This window comes from Saccopteryx leptura, chromosome 2, assembly GCF_036850995.1.
Source record: "Saccopteryx leptura isolate mSacLep1 chromosome 2, mSacLep1_pri_phased_curated, whole genome shotgun sequence".
Classification (NCBI taxonomy): domain Eukaryota; kingdom Metazoa; phylum Chordata; class Mammalia; order Chiroptera; family Emballonuridae; genus Saccopteryx; species Saccopteryx leptura.
This window is the reverse complement of record NC_089504.1, coordinates 117,427,793-117,448,154: the sequence shown is the minus strand read 5'-3', so window position 1 is coordinate 117,448,154 and position 20,362 is coordinate 117,427,793. Positions and strand designations below refer to the sequence as shown.

General features: G+C 44.7%; 1 pseudogene; it reads right to left on the bottom strand.

Moving 5' to 3' along the window:
- Window positions 1-109: 109 nt before the first annotated feature.
- Window positions 110-18,726, bottom strand: LOC136391502 (translocation protein SEC62-like; annotated as a pseudogene).
- Window positions 18,727-20,362: the final 1,636 nt, after the last annotated feature.

Sequence of the window (20,362 nt, the reverse complement as noted above, 5' to 3'; positions counted from 1 at the left end):
TCAGTAAGTGGGTTTCAAGAATGCTACAAATGCCATGTGTACATTAGGATGATCAGCCAATGTAGAAAATCCAACATCTTAAACTCTTTTCATCCCTAAATTAGGTAGATTATGGTATTTCATGTGAAGATTTAGTTGTTTCTCCATCACTGTCATCTTCCTCCTCATCACAGTCCTTATCTGTGTGTTCCAGTTCCGCTTTCACGATCATTTAAAAATCATTCCCATCTCCACTTCTCCACTACTGTGTTGGGACCAGCCGTCTTCCCTCCTGCCACCATGTCAGAATGTCCCTCTCCGCTTGACTTCTGTTCCATGACTTCCTGGTCTACTTTGCCCTCCTCATCTTCCTTTTTCTCACTGTCAGACTTTGCTGCTTTTTGGTATCAGATATCTCATCTTTCTTTAAGTCTGCTTTTGGTCCTTCATATTCATGTGTGTACGGAGGCCTGAAGGAGGCAATGAAGTCCATGTTAGCAGTCAGACTTGACAAGAACCAAAAGTGGTGCCTTCCTCCAGTTATGAGCTGAATGAGAAATAGAATGCAGCAAGCAATGATGAGGAGAAAGCCGGCACCCACGCTGGGGTAATGAGCACACGCCCTCCTTTCTGCAGGAAGAGTGTGGATGTTATCACGGCCATGACTAAGGTCTTAAAGTGACCTGGGTCATAGACCCACACCTATACCTCATTTTCATCCAGGAAAACTTGATCATTATGTGGCACACACTTAAATATTTTCTAAGTTTCCTTCTTTTTGGGAGTTCCTGGACTTTCCTTATTTCTGGATTCTTCCTTTTTACCATCATTTTTTAAAATCTTTTTATTCTTTGAATTTTCTTTCTTGCTCTTTTTATCTTCTTTTTCACTTTCAGCTTTTTCTTTTTCTTTTTTATGACTTTATCATACTTCATTTTTATTACTTTTAGTGACCTGTGAAAAATTTGTGTCTTTAAAAAAGCCTGTTGTAGTAGTAGCCAACCACAGACTCCCTGTTGTAAATAAAGCTTCCTCTCCTTTCTTGCCCTTTGCCCACTTTGAATCCAAAAGGCAATTCACTGCTTTTGAATCAATACAATAATTCACCCAGTGGCCCATCATATTGGTAGACTTTGTTGGACAGTTGAATTGAAGGTATTGGCTGGTTCACCAACTTTCTAAATCTGCTTCTTGTGTTCAAAAAATATATTTTTTAATAAATCATTCCAAGTCTCTGGAAATTGTCCTAAGGGCTTTTGGCAAATGGAGAAATGTTCATCAGGAAAATCTAGTAAATCTAGGCAAGAACAGTGAGAGTTTGTGGCACTTAAGCCACAATTGCTCTATTACCCCGCCTCTCCCCAGATCTGGGGGTGGAAGCTGTACCCTGGCCCTGTGTGACCAAGAAGATGGGAGGGTTCCCTCCCTCCCCCACCCCCAGCTCTGAGCCTAGGGCTACCGTTTCATCCTTAAAGGGGTAGACTGCTAGCATTGTTAAAAAATCCTCCACAGCCTAGTGTAGAAGGGGCTCTCATGCTGGGATGCAGGGCGGAAAGGACCAAGATTCTTCCCCACCCAGACCCCTCCCCCTCATAAGGCGGAGCTCTGTTCCAGGTGTCTGGGATTTGTCAAAACTCACTTAGCTGTAACAATTAAGATCTCTGTGTTTCATTGTATCAAGTCTTGACCTAAATTTTTTACATGCGAAGGAAAAAATTTATTTGCAAATGAATAAATTTTTTTCTTTGTAGACTTATCTGAAGATCACTGAATCTTTCTAATGAGGAAGCTGTTATTCTATGTAGACACCGCTAGTGGCCTCCCAGTGTCCACTCTCCCTTTCCTCTTTTGAAACAGCTCTGATTTTCAGCTCAGCATACAGCATACAGTGCCAAATAGTGTATGAGACTAAACTGCCAGCCTCTCTTGCCCTAAGTATGAGCACGTGACAAAGTTCTGCTAATGAGATGTAGTGGAAGTGTTGAATGGTATCCAGGATTCTCTTTAGAAGATGCTGCCTCAACTCTGAATGCTCATTTGCACTTTCTACTGGAAATGTGGACATGATGGGCGGAATCCCAGAAGCCCTTTTGGACTATGAGATGACTTAAAGATGACAGAACAGAAATTTAGGGTTTTAGGGTCCTGATGGCATTGTTCCTCTTATACCAGCCCTGAACTTTTTATTAAGCTTATTGTATGTGAGTAAAAACCTCTTTTGTTAAAGTCAGCTATTGTTTTGAGTTTTTATATTATATACAAACTTTATGCTAACCTTTCTATTTTTTAAACCTTTTTTGTGAAATAGTTATTTACTTATCATTTCTGTTCACGGAATATATGCCTGTTAGTCTTCATTTCAGTTTAAATTACACCACTGTCAACCTTTTACTTTCTTTCTTATTCTTTCAGTTGCAGATGTCCTATACGAACTTCTGAGTGGGGAAAGCTATTCCATGTATCTAGAAGCTAATTCTTTATTTTCTACTCAACAGGCATATTCTAGGTAATGCCTAGGACTTAGTTTTATTTTTATGTATCTTATTTTCCTGGGACTTGTGAGGGAGAAGTAGCCACATTGGCTCAATCCACCATCTTGAACTAACTTATTTTTCTTTAAGTGGAAGAAGGATGGATAGCTACTGGAGTTCTAATGTACTTACTCTCTAACCCGGGAGCCAAATAGGAGGTTTCCACACGCCAAAGGAAGGCTTTGAATACAGTTGTTCTTACCCTGGCTCTGGCTCGGGCTCTGGAATTGGGTCTCTTTGGAGATTGGGGAAAGAAATTACAGAGTTCTCATCCGATTCTGACATTAGGAAGCAAGCCTAAGGGTGTGAAACTGTGCATCTTGCTTCTTCATTCCACTTTTTCTAACATCCTTCACGATCACTTTAGCAACTGTGACTTTAAAATATGGTTGAGGAAGTACCACTTTGGGAGCCTAAGAACAGAAGAACACTTATTCTCCTCACTGCCCCTCCCCCCAGCTATGCTTCTAAAGAAAAGCTTTTACTGACACTCCACAAATTTTGCCTCACTCACTGATGTTTGGGGACCAGCCAAACAGGAGGAGCCTTCAGATCACTGTTGAAACGAATATATTTCTGTATGCCTTTCAGTTGTTTGTGTAGCTTTGACAGAAACCCTAGTTTCAGTATCTATGCTAAGTCTAGCTGACCTTTGTTGATAACTCCCCTCACCCCACTGGTTTAAGTACACTTGTTTTTGTTAGAACCAAACTGAGAGCTAGGCTGCATTCTCAGAAACTGTCCCCAATTTCTTGTCCTCAGTGAGGACAAATAGGTGACTTGTTTAGCTACCTTGAGGCAAAAACCAAATTGAATATTTAGCAATTTATTTTTAAGCTGGAAGTAAAGGAGAGGGTTCTAGGAAACTGACTCTCAGTTCTAAGAAAATAGAGCCACTATTCATGCATTTCTTTTCAGATGATTATCATTTTAACAAGTAGCTCCATGGTCAACCTCTAATACCTCTGTGACCACATGAAGGTGACAAAGTCAATCAAACTTCCATTGGCCTGTCTGCCCCCAGGCAAAATAGATCTTGTCTTCTTGACAAAGTCCAAGTCATTCTTGCGAGGAGGAAGTGAGAGAAGATTCAGACAGCACTTTCTCAGCAGTAACAATATTTCTGTGGCTGGTCTCTGTTAACACAAATAAGACTGTGGCTAATAGGTATGTCAGAGCTTTTTAGAGATGTGTCCTATTTTATATGTGTTCTGCAGCACTCAAAAAAAAAAAAGTAAATCACCCTTTTGAGGATTCCAAGAAAAAATGTTTTTATCTCCTTTTTGTTCGTTGCACATCTAAATGTTGGAATCATCTAGGAAGAGGGAGGAGATGAAGATTTTCAAAAGAATTGGCTCTCTCACTACCAAAGTCATATATCCCACACTGGCATGTGCAGGAGAAAAGGCACTACTTGTCTCACTGGATCACAATTTAGACATTTGATTTCAGTGGAGAAGCCTTGTATTGTAGCCAGTGTGTGTCCTCAGAAACTGGATAAATAGACCTGTGTGCTCTGATAAAATGGCTCCATGGAACATTATCCCAGAAAGAACTGAGAACATGGTCCCTATACCAAAGAAGTGGGTGCTTTAGAAATATATTCATAGAAATCAAATTCGCATATATACATATGTATAATTTAACATACACACACATACACACACTCCCCTAAATTTATATTTAGGTTTGACTGTTGTCAGAACTTTTATGGATACAACGTGATTATCATGTCCATCTATGCCTATTCCTTCTGGTAAACTCCCATTTTTCTTTATAATCATCTTTAAAATAAATCTGGCCTTTTTCTGAGCTGAAGATGTTAAACCTTCCAGCATCTATGTGTGCAAGGAGGGGGAACACACAGGAAGACCGGAGCAGATACGCGGGGCCTTTGGCTCAATGTTCTTTCAGTTTTGAGAATCCAGGTTTAGGAAACAGAATGTCAGACTGTCCTCACCTTTCTCCTGCTTCTTAGAAGTCCACTCAGTCTTTGGAATTAGTGTCTACAAATCTCAGGGGGCTGTGTAATTGCGTAAAAACAGACTCAAAGTGTCAATGGTAAGAGACTTGGAATTAACACCTCTTTGGTCCAAAATATTCAGCTTTAATTAAATTAAGTATAATTTGCTAAACATTGGTTATAATTTATGCATATGGAAAAAAAGTGAAAAAATGAAATTCTCCATTATGAAGATGGGATTTGCTCTATGGTACACAATTATGGAACTAAAATTATGAGGACAAATTTGGAGACAGAATAGAAATCCCTATTTAGGTTCAAGAGATTTTTTTAGACTTGTCTTTAATTTTCACACACAGTGATCTCAAATATCTGTGAAGTCAAGCAGAGATTGCTTACATTTGGCTTCTACTGAAATTTTAAACCCTATGCTTTTGACATGTAAAATATGAATATTATTTAGCTTTCATAAAGAAGAAGGAGAAGAGAAAGAATTTGTTTTAGGAAGGGATCACAGAGGGCTCTCCACAGGGCTTCCCAGGATATGACAGCTGGCTTTTCCCAGAGCAAGTGATTCCAGAGAGAGAGCCGCCAGGACAGAAGCCACAGAGTCTTTAGTAGCTGGTTCAGAAGTTATGTAGCATCACTTGTGCCATATTCCATTGGTCACAGGGATCAACCCTGAGACAGTGTGAGAGGGGGTTACAAAAAGTGAGGAATACCCGGAGTGGGGGCTCACTGGGACTGCCCTGGAGAACAAGTACACAGTTCTGGAGAAAGAGACAGGCAAGGGCCTGAGTCAAATAAGACAGTACTACCTTTTATTCACTGAGCCACCTTCTCATACTCTCATTAATAATAAAAAAAATAGAAGCATAGAAGAGGCCTAAACAGAGCCTCTTCCTCCTGCATTTATTTAATTTAATTTTTTAGCATGCACACATGCGAGAGAGACAGAAGGAAGGGAATGAGAAGCATCAACTCATTGTTGTGGCCCTTTATTTGTTCATTGATTGCTTCTCATATGTGCCTTGACGGGGGGGGGGGGGCTCCAGCTGAGCCAGTGACCCCTTGCTCAAGCCAGTGATCTTAGTTTTCAAAGCAAGCAACCTTTGAGCTCAAGCCAGAGACCACGGGTCATGTCTATGATTTCATGCTCAAGCTGGTGATCCTGCACTCAAGCTGGTGATCCTGCACTCATGTGGATGAGCCTGTGCTCAAGCTGGCACCCTTGGAGTTTCGAACCTGGGACCTCAATGTCCCAGGTTGATGCTCTATCCACTGCACCACCACCATTCAGGCAGCTCTCCCTCTTGAATTTAAATCTCAAAGATCTTAGTACCCTCTAGAAGGGTGCATGGAGGAATGATGACAAAATGGCTGAGGAAATAAAATAATTAATACTTTTACCCATATCCCTAAGTACCTACACAGAGGAGGTGGAACAAGAGCTGAGTGTACTTGTCTATCCTGCATATAGAAAAAGAAGAACCATGCCTAGGGACAAAAGCAGAGCCCACTAATTACAGGATCTATCTTGGACCCAGACTCTGACCAATCAGATTAGCAACTGCTCTTCCCTTGGGATGGGGGCAGGGAGGATAGAAGGAAGCAAGGAGTTGAAAGTTCCCTTTTCCTGCATAGAAGTATTGTCATCTCTGTGTTGCAGAAAAGTGAAATATGCAAAGGTTAGCTGAAGTTTATTTAGTGAACACTATTTCCAAGAAGTTATGAATGAAAAATCTCAATTTTTAAATTCAGCCATAGTGGTCACATTGAGTCAAAGATATAATAATTGCTTCTAAACTTGTGATGAACTCCAATTTTTAAAAAATATTTCCTCTATGTCACAGGTATTTGGGTTATATGTTAAAATAACTAAAGATACACATTTAGTTATAAAGAAATAGAGCATAAGAGGAAACTTGGAATCATTTTCATTATCTGTTCTTTGCAGAGTTCAGTAGACTATATCCCAGGAGTTCAGATGGGCATGGAGCCTAGGGTTTTTATTTTTTCCACCCGTCTGATGCTTTTTTTCTGTGGCACTGGGAAGAGGTTCCTGAGTATATGCTCCCTCTAAAATTGATTGGCATCTTTCTCTTTCCCAACTGCATGAAAGGCAAGAAAATGTAAACAAAAACCAACTGGTCTTAGAACTAGAAGCCTGAGGTAAAGTCCCAGCTTGTGCAAGCTGGAAAGGCTCTCTTCAGTTTCTTCTTCGGAAAAATGGGTATAATAATATTTGCTAACATCTCAAGATGGTTGTTAGGATGAAAGGAGATATCAACTGTGAACGATCTCTGTAAGGTCCAGGTGCTGGGCATAGAGAAGGACCAATGTTTGGTAATCAAAATCTATTTGATGTCCAACTGCCCAATTTAGATGACCATGCACCTAGTTTCTTATATTTTATGGACTCTAGAGTTTTTGATTCTTCACCATCGGGCATTGCATCCCCCACACCTCTTCGCATGATTTTGTTTTTACTAATGGTGGTCTTGAATTCTGGACCCAGAGTTCAAATATTGAGAGAGATCCGTGAGTCAGTTTTCTGTGTGAGATGAGGTTTTCCCTTCCCCAGGACCACAAGAATGAGCAGAGTATGTGAGTACTGCTTTGGAGGGGAGAAAGCAAAAAAAATCCTTTCCCATCAGATGAGTGTTAAAAGCTTTAGCTGCTTGGGTGAGTGTGGATGTTGAGAACTGGCTGAAAACTGCTCTTGCTAACAGAGATTTATTATCATTGAAAATCATTTCAATCCACAGAGTCCATAGGAGCCATAGTATGGTCATGAGTATAATTAATAGCAGAACTATTTGGAAAGAAAAATGACATTCCTATGGAGCCTTCCCCACGCAAGGTGTGAGGTTGGTGTCACTCTCACTTTGCCGAGGAGAAAGCTGAAGTTCAGTGCAGTTAGGTAGTTTGCCAAGGTCACAAGCTCAAAAAGACTTGAAGCCAGGTCTTTTCACTTTCTGTAGTCTCACACCAGGGAGGGGGCCAAAGTGTTTTGAGTCTATCATTTAACTGTGTTTGAAAATGTGTTGGGAAATCAATAAGTAAAATAGCTTAACCAGCCTGACCAGGTGGTGGCACAGTGGATAGAGCATTGGACTGGGATGCAGAAGACCCAGTTCGAGACCCCAAGGTTGCCAGCTTGAACGCGGGCTCATCTGGTTTGAGCAAGGCTCACCAGCTTGGCCCCAAGGTCACTGGCTTGAGCAAGGGGTTACTCGGTCTGCTGTAGCCCCCCAGTCAAGGCACATATGAGAAAGCAATTAATGAACAACTGAAGTGTCACAACGAAAAACTGATGATTGATGCTTCTCATCTCTCTCCATTCATGTCTGTCTGTCCCTATCTATCCCTCTCTCTGACTCTCTGTCTCTGTAAAAAAAAATAAAAAAATAGCTTAACCAATTGTTCAGAGTTTGGAGACTCTGGGCAAAAGGGAGGTCAAAACACTGATTAAAAAACAAAAAATATAAGCCTGACACTTCTCCTACCTCTTGAGACCAGCCACAGATATGATATACTTTAATGAGAGCTCCTTTTCAGATGTTGTCATCAGGGGAGATTCTAACAACAGGCTTTTAATGAGTAGATGGTAAGTGACATGCACACACACACACACACACACACACACACACACAAACATAAAACAGCAACAAAACAGAGACCTAAAACAAGGGTTTGAAGCCATGTCAATCTGGCAAAAAGAAATTAAGTGAAACTCAGAAAGTTCTCAAATACATAGAAAGAGATTTTGTTTCACAGCTTATACAAACATTTTAAAATATGTGGCCTTCTAGGAAACAAATTGCAAAGGCGTGAATAGTCAGTTCCTGTTATTGTTAGAGCACAGTCTGATTTGCGTATCTGACTGAAATGTTTTCCTTAGCAAACATATTCTTTCCTGGTAGTCATTCTCAATGTTTCTCCTAAAAGTCAACTCCTACCTTTGGTAGTCTGATCACTGTAATCAGAAAAAAGAAAATTTACTGAGCACATCTAATATGCCTGGCTATGACATAGGTCAAGGGTATAAACATATAATCAAAGCAGGTGATAATTTCATGAATTAGTGGCCTGATAGGAAAAGCAGCTAAGTCAACAAAGAATTCTAACACATGGGTTAGGGTCGGAGCTAAGTGAAGCCAGGACCAGGAGCCCGCGGAAAAGCGAGAGGAGCATCAAACTCAATCTGGAAGGTCAGTGAAAGCCTCCTGGATAAAGCGCTATTTAACTGAGGCCCCTACGTATGTGTTAATAGGACTGTACTAGTCAGGGTCCTCCAGAGACACAAACCCACTAGGAGATATAGAGACATATATGTGAGATTTATTACAGGAACTGGCTCACGCAGTTACAGAGCTGGAGAAGTCCGGCAATCTATCATCTACAAGCTGGGGAACTAGGAAAGCTGGTGGTGTGATTCAATTTTGAGTCCGAAGGCCTGAAGACCAGGGAGCCAATGGTCTGAGTCTGATTTGAAGATGGATGTTCCAGCTCAAACAGACAGCAACTTTGCCTTTCCTTCACTTTTTTGTTCTATTCAGGCCCTCAGCTGATTGGATGATGTCCACCTGCACTGGTGAGGGTGATCTTTTTTTACTCAGTCTCCTGATTCAAATGATGTTCTCTTCCAGGGACATTCCCTCAGAAACACTCAGAAATAATGTTTTATCAGCTATCTGGGGCAGCCCAGTCAAGTTGACACATTGGTTGAGCCACCACAGTGGGTATATTCTTAGCAAGTGGGGAAACACGTGCAACGGAGAGGAGGTGAGGGGAAGGACTGTGTTTAGGGGACTGAGAGAGATGCAGTTGGCTGGAATGTTGTGAGTAGTGCTGGCTAGAGAGATGGGCAGGGGCTAGCCTCGCATGCTGGGTAAAAGAGTTAGAGTTTTGTCCTAAGACATATGGGAAACCATTGAACGGATTAGGATAAGATAATCATACTGTTATTTTAGAAAGATCATCATTCTGCGTATGTGTTTCAGAAGGATCTGTTAGTGACCTGGAACATGAGACGTGGGATGGGGGACAAGAGCAGAAGCAGGATGAGCAGTAGGTGGCAATTGTCATCGTTTAGTCCAGAGATGGGGGTGGTCTAGTTCAGGGTTACAGCGTGAGAGCTGGAGATAAGTAGACAGATTCAAGAGCTCCTTAGGGGTAGATTGACTCAGCAGAACCTTGATATTGGCTAAGCATGAGGAACGAGGTAGTGAAGAAGTTATGGATGACTCCCAGGTTTCCGGCATGTCAAGACAAGAATGCCAGCTCCTGACCTACAGAACGCAGCTGAAGGAGCAGGTTTCAGAGTGCTGTTGAGGAATTCCACTTTGAAAATTGCTGGAGAGTGTGTGGGGCATCCAAGTGAAATGTACCTTCAGTACGGAGTGAGAATCAAGGTTAGAATCTCAGGAAAGAGATCTGAATGGGTTATGGATTTGGGAGTCATTGGCAGTTGAAGCCAAGGCTGACATCACATTGGAAAGGCTAGCTCCAGCAGTCCTGTCTTCAAAGAGCATTGGGAAGCTCATACTTTTTCTTGGTTTGCACTTGTCAGACCATATGAATGCAATTAAAATAGGAAATCCATTCTCATGCCACTCTATGCTTTTTAAAACTGTCTCCTTGTGTCCCTAGACTATTGGGTAAGGTATGTGAGAGACGCAGTGCATATTTTATATCTCCCAGGTGTAGTGGTTTTTAGCTTCCTCCATCCTCAACCCATTATCTTTCTTCCCTCTGTCTCTCCCATCCTGTGTTGGCCCCAGCGCAGTTCCAGACTCCCCTCAGCAGGTCTGGGGAAAAGGTCCATAGCTCCATGGTTCCTAAATCTCTGGATACTTGCTTGGCCATTCACCGGTTGTAAGAGGCAGTCCATCCAGCACCCAAATGCTCAAAGGTAGAACCAGAAGTGATGCAATAACATGGCGATATCCAGTCAGTTAGGAATTGGAGAAGGAAGAAGTTCTGCTGATTAAGGAAATCATAATGCCTTGGGGAAGACATAAAAATGAGACCATCTGGGCATGTGGCTTTGTTCCATTTTCTGGTTTTGAACAGTGGAATTTCTTTTCCAAAACAAAGTCTGAACAGGACTCCAGTATATAAAATGGTGGGGGGAAAATATTTCTATGATAAATGCAGGAGCTTTGGAGGGCTGAGCCAGTTGCCTTTGTGGGGGAAAGCCTACTTCTTCCATATTCACCCAGAGGCTTTGAGCTTCTTCAAACACTTTGAAAACCAATAATTTAGTCCATGCACCCAGGATGGTGGAAGATACAGAAGTATGAGAGCATAGACATGAGCATCAAACTTCCCAGGTTCAAATCTGGCCATGCTGCTGATTAGCTGTGTTATTTTGAACAAGTTTAAGTTCTCCGAGCCTCAGGTTCATCATCTGTACAATGGGGGTGGAAAGTATTAGACGTTACGCTCAGCATCGAGTATATTCTCAGTAACGGGAATCACCATTTTTATTGTTGTTGTATCAGTTGCCAAACATTTGGAGTTTTCAAGATCAGCTGAAGATCTGGAGTTTTAAAGATAGGCTAGAAATTTGAATTTTTCTGTGACCATCTCCCAATTTTAAATGTTGGAAAGTAATTCATTTAGAAAAACAGCTGGGTATGATCAAAATAAAATGTCCCCCAGCAGGTACGTTTCGGACCTCTGGAGTAGAGTGTGTTCTGTGCTAGACTAAACATACCTGTAGATCCGTGATGGAAGAGGCTGACAGAGGGGCGTGGCCTGAGGGGCGGGGCCAGAGGGCGGGGCCTGAGGCCCAGCTCTGGGCCAGGGTCCCTGGGCAGGGGCCTGTGGGTTACCTGTTTGGTGGAGATTGGGTTGTGCCACCTGTTGTGGGTAGATGTATGTTTCTGAGCAGTGGGGACATCCTTGTTCCCTACCTGTGGAGATGGTACAAGGATTCACTTCCCAGCTTAACTCAATTTGGGGGCTTCTGCATGGACCCTGTCTTTATTTGAAATGTTGATATTTTGTTCATTATGGATTTTTTTGGCATTAATTTTAATTTTAAAAGATACAACATTGAAATATGACTTGGCTCAGTCACTGAGGTTTTGGATGTCCGCTTAAACTTTGTGCCCACGGTGAGTCCCTGCCCTAGATCCCACACCCAAGTGGTGGATTGGAAGGTTGTCCATGTAGCAGGATGACAGTAAGAGGCCAGTGCTCAACCCTCACGCCACATGACCAGACGATCGCCCCGGGAGAGGATCGCCCGCACTGCAGGTGGGGTGCTGGGAAGGCAGGCCGATTTGATTGTAGCCAAAACAAACAGTCTCTGAGAAATCTATCGGGGGAGAGGAGGGCAGGAGCGACACACCCCAAAGGCTAACAGGAACTATTTCCAGAAGGCTTATTCTTTTAGATTCTTGACCTTTCTTCTTTGTTGTGTTCCTTAATAAGAAAATGCATGGACTGACTTCCAGGGGACCCACTATGACCTGTAGCTCCCCAAACTTACAGCCTTCTTTTTTTTTAATTTATTTTTTTGTGACAGAGAGAGACAGAGAGGGACAGATAGGGACAGACAGGAAGGGAGAGAGAAGAGAAGCATCAGTTCTTCATTGTGGCACCTTAGTTGTTCATTGATTGCTTTCTCATATGTGCCTTGATGGGGGGGGGGGCTGCAGCAGGCTGAGTGACCCCTTGCTCAAGCCAGCGACTTTTGAGCTCAAGCCAGCAACCATGGGGTCATGTCTATGATCCCACGCTCAAGCCGGTGACCCGTGCTCAAGCTGGTGAGCCCGTGCTCAATCCAGCAACCTCAGGGTTTTGAACCTGGATCCTCTGCATCCCAGTCCGATGCTCTATCCACTGCACCACTGCCTGGTCAGGCAATAGCCTTCCCTTTAATTAAATTACAAAAACTACAGAGATTTGACTCTGAGGTGCCCAGCTAGTTAAGAAGAAAACTTTTTTTCCCTGAAGCATCTCTTGTGTGAGGTTTCCTCGAAATCCTAGCACTGGGTCTGGAACTCCTGGGACCCACCCTGGGGCTCCCATGTCAGGGCCAGGTCTCTGGTAGCTGGTGCATCTGATGCCACAAGCCTATCAGCTGAGTCTCAGTGTGGCTGGACTTCTGCTCACCCAGGGCAGGCAGAGTCACTGAGGGCACAGGCCCCCTGTGGGGCCAGGAGGCTGCTGGGCAGACACTTGCAGCCTGTCCACTCTGCTCAGACCCTTTATGTGAGTTGTCTCACCCCCTCCCAGAATTCCTGCCTGCCTATGAATCGAAGGGTAAGGCCTGGCAGTTTGGCTAAACCAGTAGGAGCTCTAGAAGAGCTTGACTGTTTCAGACAGAAGGAAAAAAAACCAATAGATTGAACTTCTCCATACCTTCCACTCAACTTCAGAAATGAAACATTATTGGTACCATTAAAGCCCCCTTAACACAACTTAAATGCTCACCCTTGGCAGAATGGCCAGAGAAATGGAGGAATAGTCCAGCATATTCTTCAGCAGGTGAAACAAATGAGTCAGAGCTATGCGTATCAACTCAGATAAATTTTAAGTGCTCTGTTGAGCTTGATTCCCTCCATGGACTTTTTCTGGGAGTCTAGAACTGACTTGTTCTCCGAGACCTCTGAGCTTAGAATGGGACCTGAATGTCCCTACTTTCTTCTCTCTCTTTCCTTCTTCCTTTCATCTCTCTTTTGCTCCTCAATCTTTTCTTTTCTTGCTTGGTCCAATCTTGGCTTATGTTCTTCTTGCCTCTCCTTCTTTCTCTTTCTTTTCTCTTCATGAGAGAAGCCCAAGGTGGGGATGTGGGGGTGCAGGGAGGTGAGTGTGTGTGTGTATAGTGTGTGTGTGTGTGTATGTAGGAAGGCATTAACATTACCTTGTACTATATTGTGTGTTGTGCACACAATACATCATAGTCAATTCATTATTATTCCCATTTTAAGACTGAGAAAATTGGAGCTCAGAGAAATAAAAAAATGGACCGAGGCTCTGAAAGTTGTGAATAATTTAGCAGAAATGCAAATTCAGGTCAAAATCTAGGTTCTGGACTCCTCCTTTTTCCCTGCCACACAGCTTACCCCATCCGTCCACCCTTTTCCTCTCCTGTCTTTTCTCTCTTTTCCTCTCCAAGACTGTCCTATATTGCCTCCTACTACAATTACTAGCATTATTACCCTTCTTGTTACACATTTCGAGGATGCCATACGTTATGGTTTATCAAATGCTTTCTGAATAAGATCTTATTTGGTCCTAACCACCTCTGTGAAGTAGTTGGGGCCAATACTAAGCCCACTTTACAAACAAGAGCCAGAACTCAGAGAGGCTGGGACATGCTGAGGGCCCCGTGAGCCACTCTTCTGTCCCTGAGGCTGCATCCTGGCTCCTTTGGTTATTCTGCTTCACTGAGACCCTCCAGGTCATGAGACCGCTCCAAGTCAAGTGCTGGTCACTAGGAACACCGTGCTCATGAAACCAGAACCTGTCCTTAAATATTAAAATTTTTTATGGATTTTTGACATTAGCCTTGATTTTAAAAAATAATAATGCATTAAAATATTATTTACATTATTGATTGGACTGCTGGGTTTATTTGGTGCCCTTAAACTTTGCTCCGGAAGTGATGCCTCACTTTCCGCACCCTCGTCTCAGGCCTGCCTGTCCCTACCTACTATCAGAAACGCACTGTTTTGGTCAGCGTGTGAGAGTTGGTTTTACAACACTGCTGCCTGGCCTCCTTTTCGGATCCTTCTCCATGACTTTGGTTCAGAGAGTCTCATTCCCCCAGGTGCCCTTCCCGGGAAGCCTTTCTGATCAGAATGATTCTGCAGCAGCAGGTGAGTACCTTGGGCAGGGCGGAGAGCAGGCCTGCTTTCCTCCCCCGGGCTCTTGCTGCTAGCGGATGCTCAGTGCTTTGAGCAAGTGAGCGTAAGGAAACCTTTCTCAGGCAAAGTCCTATTCAGGAATAAACTTCCATGGATACCTCCTCTTGTACCCCCTTAGCCCTCCCAGCCCTCCCCGCTGTTAGCCTTTAGGGAAATAGAAGGAACATCCTGATCAAGCGTTTTCCTAGAAAAGCCCTTTGATGAGCCCATTATGGGAAAAGAAGCTGTTTTTGTTTTCTTTGATTAATCATAGTGTCCCATTTCCCAAAGCAAACATGGCCTTTATCTTCCAAGGAACACAGCTGCAAAGGAAGGGTCCTGACTGCCTGGATCTTGACAAAAACCCCAACACTGCGGGGACACATGTAACCTCGTCCTTAAGGACACAGCCCTTCATTTTTACCCTCAAGGTAGCCCAGGTTACCTGTTGCCTTTATGCTTTCCCGCCAGTGTGAACAGGAGAAATATTAGCCTTTAAAGATTTCTTTACAGTTCCTTGAAAGTCTGCAGGGTGAACTGAGCCAGAGAATTATATAACAGCAAAACTCATTTAAAGCAACAGTGTCTTAGGGTGGTGGCATTTCATTTATCAGTTTTTCCTACAAAGTACATATATAAAGGACAAGGTACTAATTTTGTGAAGAAAATAGAGGGACCCTCCCCTTCTCCTGACTCTCTATTTTTCCTCGTGTGTCGATAAAAGAAAAAATTCAAAACTTCTTCCGAGGAGGACCTCAGATAGCCATAGCACAATCTCGTTTGAACACAGAAGAAAATAAATTTTTAAAAAAGAAAGCTTTCTAAGGCATTTGTTCATTTTCATTTAAAACCCTTGGGAATGTTATAAACATTCAGCTGTTTTCTCCTTCCAAAGGGAGGCAGGCCCTTAGCAGCAGGGAAGGGCGAAGCATTAGACAATCCTCTACATGTTTGATGGGCCCTTTTAATTTCACTCAGCTTGGGAACCATGCGTGACCTCAGCTGACCCCCACAGTCTCTCCTTTTCCCCTTCCTGTCTTCCATGTTAGAGATGAGAAACCTCAGGCCCAAGGATTCTGCGACTTGCTTGCCATCACTCGGCCTAACCGGAGACCCAGTCCTGAGATTTTGTCTTTCTCTCCTTGGCATCAGCCACGCATATCCCCATCTCCTTTCTTGTACACCAGTGATTCTCAACCAAGGGCGACTTTGCCCTGCAGGGCACATTGGGCAAATGCCAGGGTGGTATTTTGGGTTGTCACAGTTGGGGAAGGGGGCACCAGAGGAGGGGCTATTGGCATCTAGTGGGTGGAGGCTAAGGAGGCTACTACACATGCTAGTGTGCAGTCCCTGACAGAAGTCACAGCCCTAATGTCAGCGGTGCTGGGGCTGGGCAGCTCTGGCCCATACTGTGCTTGGAGTCGCAGGGAAATTCCGGCCTCTGAGAAGCTGCCCAGCGACAGCCTTGGCCCCTCTCCCCAGGCAGCCACAAGAGTTAAAGCCGCTGTCTAGAATGCCCTTCAGCGGAGGCCAAGTGTCCCCTGCAGGGTTTACTGCAGGCCACGCAGTGCGTCAGCTGCAGCTGATGTGTTTTAGGGTTTATAGTCACAGGACGCCTGTCTTCAGTTAGCAGGGCCCGCTGGCAGCCTCGGTGGAGGGAGCGTCCCGGGGGCCCGCAGCCCCGCCCGCGGGCAGCCAGCGGGGTTGAGCCGGGGGTGCTCAGGGGCACCGGGGAGTAGGCCTGGGCCGGGATGGCCCTGCGCACGTGGTCTCCCCTTCCGACCCATCCGTCAGTGCGGCCCTGCCAGAAGATGGCCTATTGAACATTTCCAGGAACAGCACAGCCAAGCCTGTCAACTGCTTTCTTGGAAATACACTCAATAAGGATGGCAGGCCTCCAGGAGGGAGGGCAGAAAGCCCGGCCTGGACCTCACCGCTGAGAAACGGCAAGGCCGGCGGCAGCCCTGTCCTCGCCGGTGGAAGGGGCGCAGGGCTTGCCGGGTTTGTTGCTCAGTGGCTTCTGGAGTGACTTAGACATGTTCTCAGTGCAGAGGGGAGATGCTCACACTTTCAGAAGGCCCTGAGCCCTGCTGACTTTGTGTGCAGCTCTGTGACCTTCACACGCTGTCCGTGTTTGCTCAGACACCAGCAGACCGGAAGGCCATGGGGCCAGGAGGCCAGGGATTAACTGTAGCAGCGACCAGCCTCAGCGTCATCGAGGATCATTGGTCATCTCTCCTTGTGTAAGCTTCATTCCCACAGAGAGCCAAAATCGCATCCAAAAGGGAGGTGGTGTTGCCCCCAGCCCACACCGTCCCCCAGTCACTCTGATGATGGGGCAGAAATAAGAGGTGCAGATGTGAAATGGAAAGAAATAGCTTGTAATTCACCCTCCTTCCCCCACCCTCACACCCAGGTGGAAGTAACCATTTCCACAGAGGTCTGACATACCTGTTGAAATGTGACCCCTATCCCACCCTGGGGCCCACTACAGCCTTTCCAAACTCCAGAGGCAACCAGGGGTGGCCCGGCTGGGGAGGCCCTAGAAGACCAGCTGCCGTCCAGGGAAAGCTCCTTGAAAATTTGGCATCCTAGGAAAGCGAGAGACCAAAATTATTCGCTGTCTGGGGTGTTCAGGAAACATCATTTACTCACCTTTTAAAAATAATAATAGAGTTATAATGCTTATCATAGAGTAGATATGTGACATCTTTTTATTTTAAAAGCCACTCACAGGACAAATATTCAAAGCCCACACTGAGCTACAGTTAATTGGGGGTAAGTACAACATCAGAGGCCCAGGTAAATTTAAATTTCAGGAAAACAACAAATAATTTGTAAGTATATCCTGAATATATTCATTATATATCTGAAATTCAAATTGACCTGGCGTCGTGTGTTTTTATTTGTTAAACCTGGCTGCTCTGTTTAGGGCATAACTGAAACTAGTTGTTAATAACAGGGAACACCAACACATATTCAACATATATGAAAGACCATACCAGTTAAGATAGGAGGAAGGCAGCCCTGGCTGGTTAGCTCAGTGGTAGAGTGTTAGACTGGCCTGTGGAAGTCCCGGGTTTGATTCTTGGCCAGGGCACACAGTAGAAGCACCCATCTGCTTCTCCACTCTTTCCCTTCTCCTTCCTCTCTGTCTCTTCCCCTCCCGCAGCCAAGGCTTCATTTTTGCTAAGTTAGCCTGGGCGCTGAGGATGGCTCCATGACCTCTGCCTCAGGCACTAGAATGGCTCTGGCCGCAGCAGTGGAGCAATGCCCCAGATGGGCAGAGCATCGCCCCTTGGTGGGCATGCCGGGTGGATCCCAGTGGGGAGCATGCAGGAGTCTGTTGCTCCCTCCTACCCCTTCTAACTTTGGAAAAATACAAAAGAAAAAAAAAAAGGAGTAAGGCAGGGAAAGGTCCAGAAGAAAGGGAGATAGGCACAGTGAGGGAGAAAAAAAAAATCTATTATGTGTTGCCGCCCTCAACCAATTTGGGCCTAAGACCCAGGCAGGGCTGCCCCAGAGCCCCACGGGGCCTTGGACAACCCCAGGTGTGCGCATGCTCACCAGCTGGCCAGGCCAGTCACCATGCCTGTAGGCTTGAGCCTGCCCATGTGTCCACTAACACCTGGCACAGCTCCTCTGCTCATTTGCATGCTCCATTGTTTCTTCTGACTTTATAAACTCAAAGATAAAAATATTAAGAATTTCAAAATGGTGACCCCAAAGCATGAAACCAAGCATGGTGTCCCTTGTGAGTGGGCGCTGTGTGACCGCACAGACTGCACAGCCATGAAGCCCATGCTGCTCCTGGACTGACCCACCAGAGCTTTGCCTATGGAGCATCTTACATTGCATTATTTTCTAACAATGTATCATTCTAAATTATTCAGTGTCTGTTTGCCCACACAGCCAGCTGTCTGTTTTGTGATAGGTTTCACTGGAACACACTGGCCCTCACTTGTTTAGGTATCGTCTCTAGCGGCTATTGCATTACGATGGCAGATCTGAGTAATGCCACAAGAACTGTTTGGCTCACATCACCTAAAATGTTTGCTCTCTGGTCCTTGATCGATGTTTGTTGATGTCTGCACTAGACAGTAAGATCCTTGAAGGCAGGAATCCTGTCTGTCTCCAACAGTGCCTGGCATATGGAAAATGCTCAGGCAACATTTGTTGGAAAAAAAAGAAAGGATGAAAGGAAAAAATGAACACATGAAGAGCCTAGTGTTTTTGGAAGTAATTATTTTATCTGAAAGCAAAACATGTAAATTTATGTTTGACTTAATGTTTTGTTTTTTTGTATAAAAATTGTTTAAAATCACTTACCACACTGGGAAATGGGCTCTCCAGGGAAATGTAAGTTGTTCGCCCTGTGGCTTGGCATCCCCCCGACACATTGCTGCGCACCTCAGTCTGAAGAAGCACAGACATTGCATATATATCATTCATCATCCTATAAGTATGCATTGAACAAAGCCCAAGCCTGGGCATTAAGACAGGAATGACAGTGACTTACTTGTGTCTGACCCAATAGACCTACAGAGCCTATGGTCCAAAGAGAAAGGACACGCAAATATCTATTATACACAAATGCAACAAGCTATATGATGAGCAGTGTTAAGCGCAGAAGGAAATTTCTGAGTGAAGTGCTGTGGGCTTTCAGAGTTAGGACAGATTCCTTTTGGCTACAAAATCAGAAGGGGCTTCTCGCCAGTCCTTCTTCTGTTTGGTCTCAGATCCAATCTCTGCCCTTCCACTCTGCTTGGTACCACAAGGAGGGGACGCCTGCAAACTGCGTCTCCCTGCTGCCCTGCCAACTCACTCCAGTGAGGGTCTGTCAGTGGGAAGCCATGGACAAAAGCTGGAGAACTGGAGGAAGAGAAGAGCCAGCCTCCCTGCTCTCAGAGCCTCAGTTTTGCCACTTGTACAATGGAAAAACCAGTAGTATATGTTTCACAGGGGTTTTATGAGGATGAAATGAGATAAGGCATGCAAATTGCTTAGCACAGTACCTGATATGCAGAGTGAGCACTGAAAGAATAGAGCTGTTATTGCTCTTAGCTTTGTTTGACAAGTGGGAAAGAATGCAGTGCTCAGTGAGTGGGGCTGCTGAGAGGGAAGGGTCGGAGAGGCGTGCTGTGCAGAGCGGTGATGCCAACCCTGGGACCTGAAGCAGTGTTGTGGAGATAGAACTGATAGGACCTAGAGATGGATTGACAGATTTCAGTGCAGTATTGGGAGAAATCAAAGAACAGGGATGGTGATACCAAAAGTAGGTAGGAAGGCAGGTTCAGAAGAGAAGATTATGAATTCATTTATAGACAAGGGTGTGGGCCTCTTTTCAGTTGCAAAAAACAAAACCAAAAAAAAATAACACTCCCCCCACCAAACAAAACAACCCAATGATACCCTTGAGGACACTTCAAGAGATTGGGGTTTTGATAGAGACACACATGTGTTCAGTGAGTCAGCAAAGAAAACCTTGGCAGCTGCACGTTTAGGCCTCGTGAATAATTGGGAAACTGCAGGACACCGTAGTCACTCCAGTTACTGGGGTCTGGTCATCTCTGAAGAGGAGAAACCCTTGTTCTATACTTAGCAATTCTTCCCTGCTCAAGACTTCTATTTATACTCCTCTCTCTCTCTCTCTCTCTCTCTCTCTCTCTCTCTCTCTCTCTCTCTCCCTCCCTCCCTCCCTCCCTCCCTCCCTCCCTCCCTCCCTCTCTCCAGGTTTCCTCTTTCTGTCTCTGCTTCTGTGATCATATGCTCAGTGTCTCGCATTCCAACCCCAGCTAATATGAAGCCTCCTAACCGGGCCGCACTCGGTGCAGGCCACCTCATGGTCTTTGGGGTCTGGCGCACATTGGAGGCGTTGGCTCAGCCTAGCAGAGAGACCTGTGGTAAAGTGTCAAGGCTAACCTTGGACATGTCAGTGAGCTCTCCATGAAGCTGAAAAAGTAAGACTGGTCATGTTGAGAGAGTACTGGGGATTCCTAATTACTTCTGATATTACATATCTC